Below are 9,400 nucleotides of genomic sequence, written 5' to 3' on the forward strand. Positions count from 1 at the left end.
TAATAATCCTTTCGGGTATCTGTAGCATCTTTAAAAAAAAATAGTGTTAATGGAATTTATTGAAAGAAATTAGGAGTAAAATTTTCTCTTAACATTAAGAATTAATTTAACTCTTTTTACATTGTTATTAATATTTTTTAAAAGCGATATCAATTTAATTGTAGTAAGATATAAATACTAGATCTTGTAGTTAACGTTTTGTAAAAAAATTAGTATTACATAATAATATTTTTAAAATTGATTCCAAGTGAAATTTAAGCAATAATATTACATAACAATAATAATGTAATAATAAAGACATTATTATTATTATTCATAATAATAATATAAATATATTACAATAATAATACAGAAACAAATAGTACAAATATATCAATAAATTTATTGATTTCTTTTTTTCTTTCGTCACTTGTATTGAAGTTATCTAACAGCTGTTACGTAAACGAAAACTTCGGTTTTGGGTAGATTATATAAATCTTTTACCATTGATTTAACAAAAGTGTTCACAATTATTGGTTTATTTGAATTATTAAACTCAAAATTTGGTTCGATTTTTATCGATTATTAAGTTTAAATCAATTTGAATACAAAATTCATATATGAAATTAACAAAAAATAGTGCAAGTAATTTATCATAAAAATCACTTCTTTCTTTAATACCTTGGAAATTTTATCCTATTTATAAGGCAGTAAAATTTCCTAAAGTATTATTCAGCAAAAACTATTAATAATTTGTTTTCATTACTTTTGTAGTTCACTGGTTATTTTTCTTAAAATGTTAGATACACAATAGAGATGTAAAAAAAAAAATAATTAATCATTCTATACACATGTTTCAAAGGCTGCAACATAATACAAATGTTTTGTTTACAATTTCATAAATAATGATATAACAGATCAAATTACAAAGAGGATTTATCTTCATTTCAAGTTGTATACATGAAACGTCTCTCTTTTTCACTCGTTTTGTCACGCTTGACATAAATTATATTTCATAACCAACAACGTCATAAGATTTTAACAAGTATCATATTTCAAGTAAATATGTCAATCAAAATATATTGGAAATATAAATAGTATATATAAAATGTAATATAAACAAAAATATATAAAAAGAAAAATACAATGCTAGTTAAAATCACCGATGTATGCAAGAAATTAAAATATTACAATAAAATTCTGCAAAGTGTAAAAACCACACTGTTGTAAAAAATCAAAATTTCAGAGAAAGAACACGCCAAACCATATTATCCGTTTTTTTAAAAGATGCAACCTCAAATTTTTATATATTGTTATATTATCAATCAAATCATCTTACAAATATCCTTTCCTTTTTGGTTTTGGGACTAAACATACATTTTTCCAGCCTCTTCGTAACGTTTGAAATACTGCTTGCCATAATATTCGCATATTACTTGTTTCAACAGTTATATCTTTGCCTTCTACGAAACTCTGTCAATCATATTTTTAAACCTGACTGATTCCTCCCATTTCTAACTATTTTAATGGGTTGGCAACTAAATGACTGCGGATTTTGTCATTACCACCTAATGACAAGATCCGCAATCTCTTAGTTGCCAAGCCAATAGTAACGAACAACGATAAAGACATACACTAGGTATATGCATGCGCTAGACTTTCTTATAAAATGCTGAGTAAATTCGTAAAACATACGATGCCTTATATAATTCTTTGGCAACATAACTTTCCATTCTAAAGTATAAAACTAAATGATAAAAGATACTTGTATATTGAACTGTTTTTATAGAAACGTAATGTTTCAATTACTATAAAATCGATACAAGAAACAATTCTAGGACTGTCTCGGAAATAATAAAGTTTTGTAAATAATTAATCTAGAAACAATGTGCATAAGAACCAAAATAGAAATCGTTATAGAAACAGAAATTCCTTACAAGAATTACTCAGAATAGAAGTTTATAAATATCGTAAAACCACTTTTTATATTTTACAAAAAAGTTAAACAAACAGTTGCATCTTTTTTAACGAATTCATATAAAAGTTTACAAAACAAGTCAACCTGTGCCAACACTTTCATTGATCATTATAAACGCATAACTAATCGTACGAAAGACATCTACCACGACATAAATATTATGGTTTATACAATATATCAAAATGCCCTTTTAGTCATAAAGTGACATTAAAATCAGCAAATCAACAAAAATGTACTTATCATGTTTTTTTCCTGTAATCTTCAAATTTTTCATAATATAAATTATAAATTATACAAGCTAATTTGCAACCTATGTATTTATAAATTTCTCATCATTTTTATCTTCAGTTAAGCTAATTCCAAAAGCTAATTTCCAGTCGTAATAGAAAATCGAATCCCTAGCGAAACAACTTTTCGCTTCTTCTAATTAGATCGAACCCTTAATTCGTCTACCGAGGATCTGAAATAACAAGTCAGAGCAATTTCCAAACCCCTGGTGATCGCATCCGCAGCGACCAGCTCCAACTGGTTAGCTACAGTTACCTGATAGCGCAGCAACTTTCGTTGTAAATGCTTGTCAGCTTAAATTACCGTACAAAGATTAATTTCTCGAAACACGTGAATCGCCGTAGCCGTTGCGACATGCGGCAGAGAAATTTCACTTCTATTTCGGATTTGTGGCAGACCCTTAGCCCCGACGTATTCAACGCATAGAGGGCGACCAAAGCGATCGGTTCGCATGTTTCGAATTCCGTACGAGATGTTCCGATGCGAACACTCGCACCTCGTCAACGTCTAATTTTAACGATCGCGGAATTCGAAATTCCGTTTAATGTGCATGTGGTATGAGAGAAGAAAAGCAGAAAAAGCGCCTTCGCTTTTTATTTAACCGTTCGACAATTTGATAAAATAACGAAGAATTCAGAGTAAAACTGTTAGAAAGTAATCATCCTTCAAACTTTATGATTTTTTGCATTTGATATTAAAGTTATTATTCTATAGGAACCTTCAACTTTTTATACAGAAAAAATAAATAACATACGATAAAAATATGATTTTTGTTGATTAGTTGATTTTTATGTCGCTTGATGGTTAAGAAGAAATATTTTAATATGAAAAAATGAAAAAACGGGAATAACCTGATACATTCCAAGATACAAGCCTTTTGAAAATGCATGATTGCTTTAATTTCTCTTATTCTCTCTCTGCTAATGTTATTTATATTTTTTAAATGATCAAGAGGGTGAAAAAATACGAGATTTAATCCCAGAATAAAATAAAAAGATAATTTTAAAAGATAAAGATAAAATAAAAAGATAAAAGGAAATGTGAATTATGACGTTTTTTACTTGTGGCTTTCAAATATTAAGAATTGCGCTTCGTACGATGATATTCAAGATGTAAAATTTATGATATTGTATTTGACAACATAGCCGTCTTTTGTTTAATTATTATAGAATCACTCAATGTGGTATTGACGCTAGAAACAGATACTGGTAAAAATTTGTTGCATCTATATTTTTTTCATTTACAATAATTTACATACCATAATTTTCTACTAATTATTGTTATATATTTATTGGAAATTAATACCAGAAATATCACACGTATAATGATAATTTTCTTTTACTCTTTTTCTTTTACTTTTATAGGTAACATGTATACAATTAGTAATTAAAAATTAAAAAGTACAATTTTTGTAGTAGCCACATCCTTACTTTCATGATACAAATCTTTTAAATAGCGAAGCTATTTCAAGACATTGAATTATCATGAACATTAAATTATCCTTAAAACAATGTTTTCAAAAGTGATATCAGAAATATCGTAGAATTTATTGAATCAATTTTTTGAAAGTTATTTTATGCTTATAAATAATTAAGTAATTTTAAATACTTTTTTGTCAGAATTTTTCGATACATAATTTGAGTTTTATTACAGGAATCATTATATAATAATGTGCGATTAGAATGTCAAATGACCATTGTATCGCGAAGAGCGATAAAAATTTTTCGTTTGAGGCTTTGTTTTCGAGAAAATCGACTTTGAATTTTCGCTCGGTGCGCGTGCACTTTATCGCGTCTCGTTATAACGGATCTCACTGTAGATCGTTGTCTCGATGGAAAAATTAAAAAAGAACATTTTCGCTTGTACCACCAGTTATCAACCACTCTGTATAATATAAAATATATGCAAATAAGTGATAGTCGATTTCTTATAATTAGTGTTGAATGTACTTTTTTTAAGTATATGTAGTCCCTTAATAGCAAATACTAAAGATTAATAACTTATACCAATATTTATATATTTGCACGAAAGATATGCATTACATTGAAGAAATTACAGTATTACATTAAAAGGATACAATGGAATACAAAGAACATTTGATATAATAATAATTTGAAAATTAAAGGATGGTATTTCATATATAATACATTTTAGTTTCATGTATCTATCGTAATAAATCATTGGCATAAATATTTTTCATCGAGAAGTAACAGAAGAGCAGAGACGAAACCATACGAATCGAATATAATTTAATTTTGGACAGAACGTTTAAATTGTACGATTCATGTATTTATTCTGGGAGAACTAAATTAAACAAGACATTTATAAATTGACAATTTTCAGTTGTTTAAAATTAATAGCATGTAATAGAGTCTGCTTGAAGTACTTAAAATTTATAACGAAAAAACACACATCTAACGAAGCCATAGGTTTTGAATTTTATAAAACTTCCGTTTCTTTCGAAACTGTCTATCAGTAAAAATACATATTAGTCAGACTTTTCTATCTTTCTTATGAGTTGTTATCATTTCCGATTTATAATTAACTGTTCATAACTAATAAAATTATTTTCTCTCACAGGCTGACAACAAACTCGATATTGAAAAGACTAACTACATATATTTTTTTTATATTCTAACTAATTAAGAATACATTTATTAGAAATGTATCATTCGATATCAATCACGTTTTAAAATGCAATAAAAATCTCAACGTTCTTTCACAGAGTCAAGAAACTGATTGTACCGTGTAGACTATTCTTCATAACCTTAACAGTGTTAAGCAACGCGAGCTGCATAATAAGGGCGACAATCTACGTTCCTGATTCGGGTCATACGAACCGCTATTAAATAAGCAATGCGAGTCAACGATGACTAGATCAACGTAATCAGTATTCATTGCCTATGTTTCAAAAGATATGACTATAACCAGCATAGAGTTATATAATAAACCCGACAAATTCGGAATTAAATTTTCGTTAGCATCCGATGTTCAAACAAAGTATGTTGTAAATAGATTTCCTTATTTAGGAAAAAGCGAAAAGGACCTACCTGAAACGGTGGAATTTTATAATAAAACAAAATTTGGGATAGATATAGCAGACAAAATGGGGACAAAATATAGCGTGAAGTCGGGATCAAGAATTTTTTAATATTTTAGATTTAGCTGGTATAATTGCCTGGATTTTAGATAAAAAAAAGCACATGTGAGCAGATATCCAGAAAAGATTTTATGTTTCAATTGGCAGATGAGCTTGCCGCTGACAATGAAAAATCACGGATAGAACATCATAGAGCATCTGAGATCCGAACTCACCTTATTCACGCAAATGGTGTCAGATAGGGTACTGTAATAATAATAAGACCACCACCAGTTGCAATCTTTGTAAAAAATATGTATGCGGAAAATGCAGGCAGAAGAATGTTTACGTTTGTACGAAGTGTGATTGATGAGAAATTCTGTACCTAATAATATAAGTTATATTTGTATTTTATTTATTCTATTACGCTTATTACTTTTATTATTATATTATTATATTATACTTCTTATATTTACCAATGGAAATTTATTTTAACATTCTTGTTACCAAAGGTTACCAAAAGTTTTGGTACAGAATATTCTTCATTATTGTACTTATTGTTATTATTAAAGTTGTTTTTATGATCTCATAACATGGAGTTCCTTTTGTAAGATAATAATAAATCAATAAATATAAAAATATTCTACTATCACGTATTTTTTAAAGACTAGTCATTTCGACTGGCTTTGGTAGAGATAGCTACGTCTCAAATACCGGTAATTCTAGTGTTAAAAAACACGGCAAAAACTATTAGAGACAACCTTCGATCTCTTCAGGTGATTGCGATAAATATAGCGATCACGCGTTCCTTGGAACTCGTTTGTTTTAAACGAAGCGATTTATTGCGTAGCTTCTGTGTAAATTGTCTGTTTCGGAAGTTCTGTTAGGTAAACATTTCGATCTAAATTTTCGAAATTGGTTCAATCAATAAACCGTGTATACAGGGAGTTACCTAACAGTAGAACTAAACTGAAATATTTGTTCAGAAAAATATTAGGTTGGTATGATCATTAGTTCCTACATGTAAAGTTGGTACGACTTCTAACGACGCTCTTTTGTTTTTGGCGTCCGCCATGGGTTAATTGCCTGAGTGTATCCGATGTGTTCAGATGGTTGTACATGGTGGTGAAATACAGAATATAAAAACTGAATCTATGTGAATTAATTAAATATCCAACTCCAAAACCTATTTAACAACAATATTTCTGATAATATTATACAATTATATCGGAAAGTAACTAACGATATTAGTTTTTCTGTAGATAGGAGCGTAAATGTTATTATCAGATTGCTAATTTTTATGTAAATTTCACCTACTAGTTTTTACTGCCTACTAATTTATCTAGTAAAGATTATGACGAGTACTCTGCTTTAAAAATATGTATTTTTACATTGAATTTCGTATAAATGCATTAAAATCCAAAGTCTACTCGTCGCTATTACATGAAGCGTGAAAAATTTGTAACTGTGCTATAAAACTGCTTTTAGTTAGATAAATGAAAAAGGAATGGAGGAATTTGAAAAAGATAGAGGCCGTATTAAGACACATGCAAAAATTGCATTTTAACACTTTCAATTTTAACAAAAAGTTATACATAGTATAACATTTTTTTTATTCTATAATCTCCGATTATCGAAATAATATTTGTATTTTTATTACAAATATTATTTTCTCATTTGCTCTTTATGATAGAGAAAACGATTAAGACCAAGAATTATTTTTGCAATATGAAGCTACACCGAAGAAGTTAATGAATGGATTTAATGGCATTAGTTAAAATGCTATGAAGTAGTAACTATTTCATGAATAATGTATTTACGTGTGATAATAAATATTCCAGGAACGCTTTAATCATCTATAGGTGTTCTGAATTCTGACCGACTAATACATATTCTTGGATCTATTTCAGTTGAATTACAATGCCGTCATCGCCGAACATAAAAGCAATATGTAACCGCAACCTCTGAAATATAAAACTAGATATAATGTGCGCACTGCCTTTCAAGCTAGTCAATATAATAACAAGTTACATCGAATAACATTTTTACTGTACAAATGCAACATTTAATGTGTTGAAAAAATATTTGGCAGGCATTCCACCTTCTTCTAAACAGTTAGATATAGGTACACGTATATTTTTAATTTCTAGCATTGTTTGTCATAATTTCATTAATAATTTGAAAAGGAACTTTTATTGTTGTAACCGAAACACATGCGCATCCTTAAATTATCAAACAGATGATCACCTAATTTATGGAAGACACTACTAGTACAAATACTTTCCAAAAGAATCTATAACATTGATAGTATCTGTTTACTTATTATATGTATTATGTATAATTATAAATAATATCCTATATTATGTATTTAATAAATTATTGTATTGAAAATTTTTACCATAGTTTTCCAAATACATTCTTCCTTTATCTAATCATCTACACCAAAGGAAAATGTAAGAATTCCTGCTTTGGTTTTAATAAACTTTTAACCAAAAGATTAATTGCATAAACTTTTATCAAATATTTCTAATTAAGCCACGTTCCTCTATATAACGAAATTGTACAATTATCCAATAACTATACAACAACGATTATAAAATTTGCAATATATGAACAAATTTTAATCATTTGAAAAGATGTTTTAAATGTCTATTAAATCATACATACGAGTATAAAAATTAATGTAAAAATTAATCTAAGATGTAAAGATACATTATTATTATATATTATAAGATACACTATATATTAAGATTCTTAACATAATTGACTTTCATCCAATAAAAAATTATGTTTAAAGTATCATTTTGCAAACAGAATAAGAAATAAGAATTTATTTCGCCAATCTCTCAATGTCGCGCTATGTCGACAATCGAGGTGTGTCGACGCATCCGACGTATCGTGATTTCGTGGCGCGTAACTTGTTCTTACTTCCGGTGTCGCCTAAGCAGAATTAAGGTCGATTTATACACAACCGTGCCGCGTCCGTTCCGTGACCGGGCGTTTATGCGTTAATATTTCTGCACGAACGTCCGGAACGTGCTCGGGATAAACGTGTCACTCAGTTGGAAATCAAACATTATAAAAGAACATACAACAAAATGTCATTTTTAATCGAAGACTTACAGTTAGCTACGATAGCGATACTTCTGGATGAAGAAGAGGAGGAAGAAATAGAGCGACGAAGGAAGAGAAAACGATTTAACGTACATTATGTCAGGAAGAGAAATTTCATGAATATTTCTGTGTATTCCGTAATTATTGATCCATAATTTTTAATCGCTGACGAAATGATTAATTTACCTTTTACGAATCAACGTTGTATATAGTTATATGGGTTGGCAACTTAGTGATTGCGGGTTTTGTCATTAGGTGGTATTGACAAAATCCGCAATCACTTAGTTGCCAATCTAATATGTGTGTATATTTATTTATTATCGCACCTTAATATTATTCATTTCCAAGCGAGTGAACGGAGACGAATATTATTGTTAATATCCTCAGGCTAACACATAGTCGTGATTTTTGTTCTATCGCAAGCAAGCTTGCCAGTTGGAATAGTGCCTCATACTGAAATAGTACAAAGAGTATGGTTTGCTTAGTCGGTATGATTCATCTTATTAATTAAAAGATACTTTTTCTATAGTATATCGATTTGCTCAGCTTTATTAGAATAGCGAAGAACATCCCGAATTTGTCAACCCAACATGTTCGTTCATTATCAAATAAAATATCGTCATCAAGTAATGGAAAACAGCATATCGATGGCGATTCCGGAGGTACAGAAATAAAACTTTTAGTAATCGCAGATAGTCAATTTTTTAAATATTTATCAGAGGAATGGAAAACGAATTGTGGTAAAATTGTTTAGATTAAACTGTAAACCGAAAAATGTTTCGATAAGCGGTTTTGGAAATTAATTATTTAACTTTTTCATGCATTCTAAACGGGAACATGAAAAAGAAACATTGCGATAATACAAAAGGCATAAAACTTCTGTAGAGCGAGAGCACTCAGAAACAAGGGCTTCCCTCCCGAAGCAATCTCAAAAAGAAGCTTTTCGATACTATCGAGTTGGC

At 29.0% G+C, this 9,400-nt stretch overlaps 1 protein-coding gene across 1 annotated transcript in view; it reads right to left on the reverse strand.

The window, feature by feature from the left end:
• The window catches only part of CAP (Cbl-associated protein), a 379,584-nt gene that overhangs the window by 334,166 nt on the left and 36,018 nt on the right, over positions 1-9,400 (reverse strand). The gene's annotated exons all lie outside the window — the stretch shown is intronic.

The sequence above is a fragment of the Bombus vancouverensis genome, chromosome 18, assembly GCF_051014615.1.
Source record: "Bombus vancouverensis nearcticus chromosome 18, iyBomVanc1_principal, whole genome shotgun sequence".
NCBI lineage: Eukaryota > Metazoa > Arthropoda > Insecta > Hymenoptera > Apidae > Bombus > Bombus vancouverensis.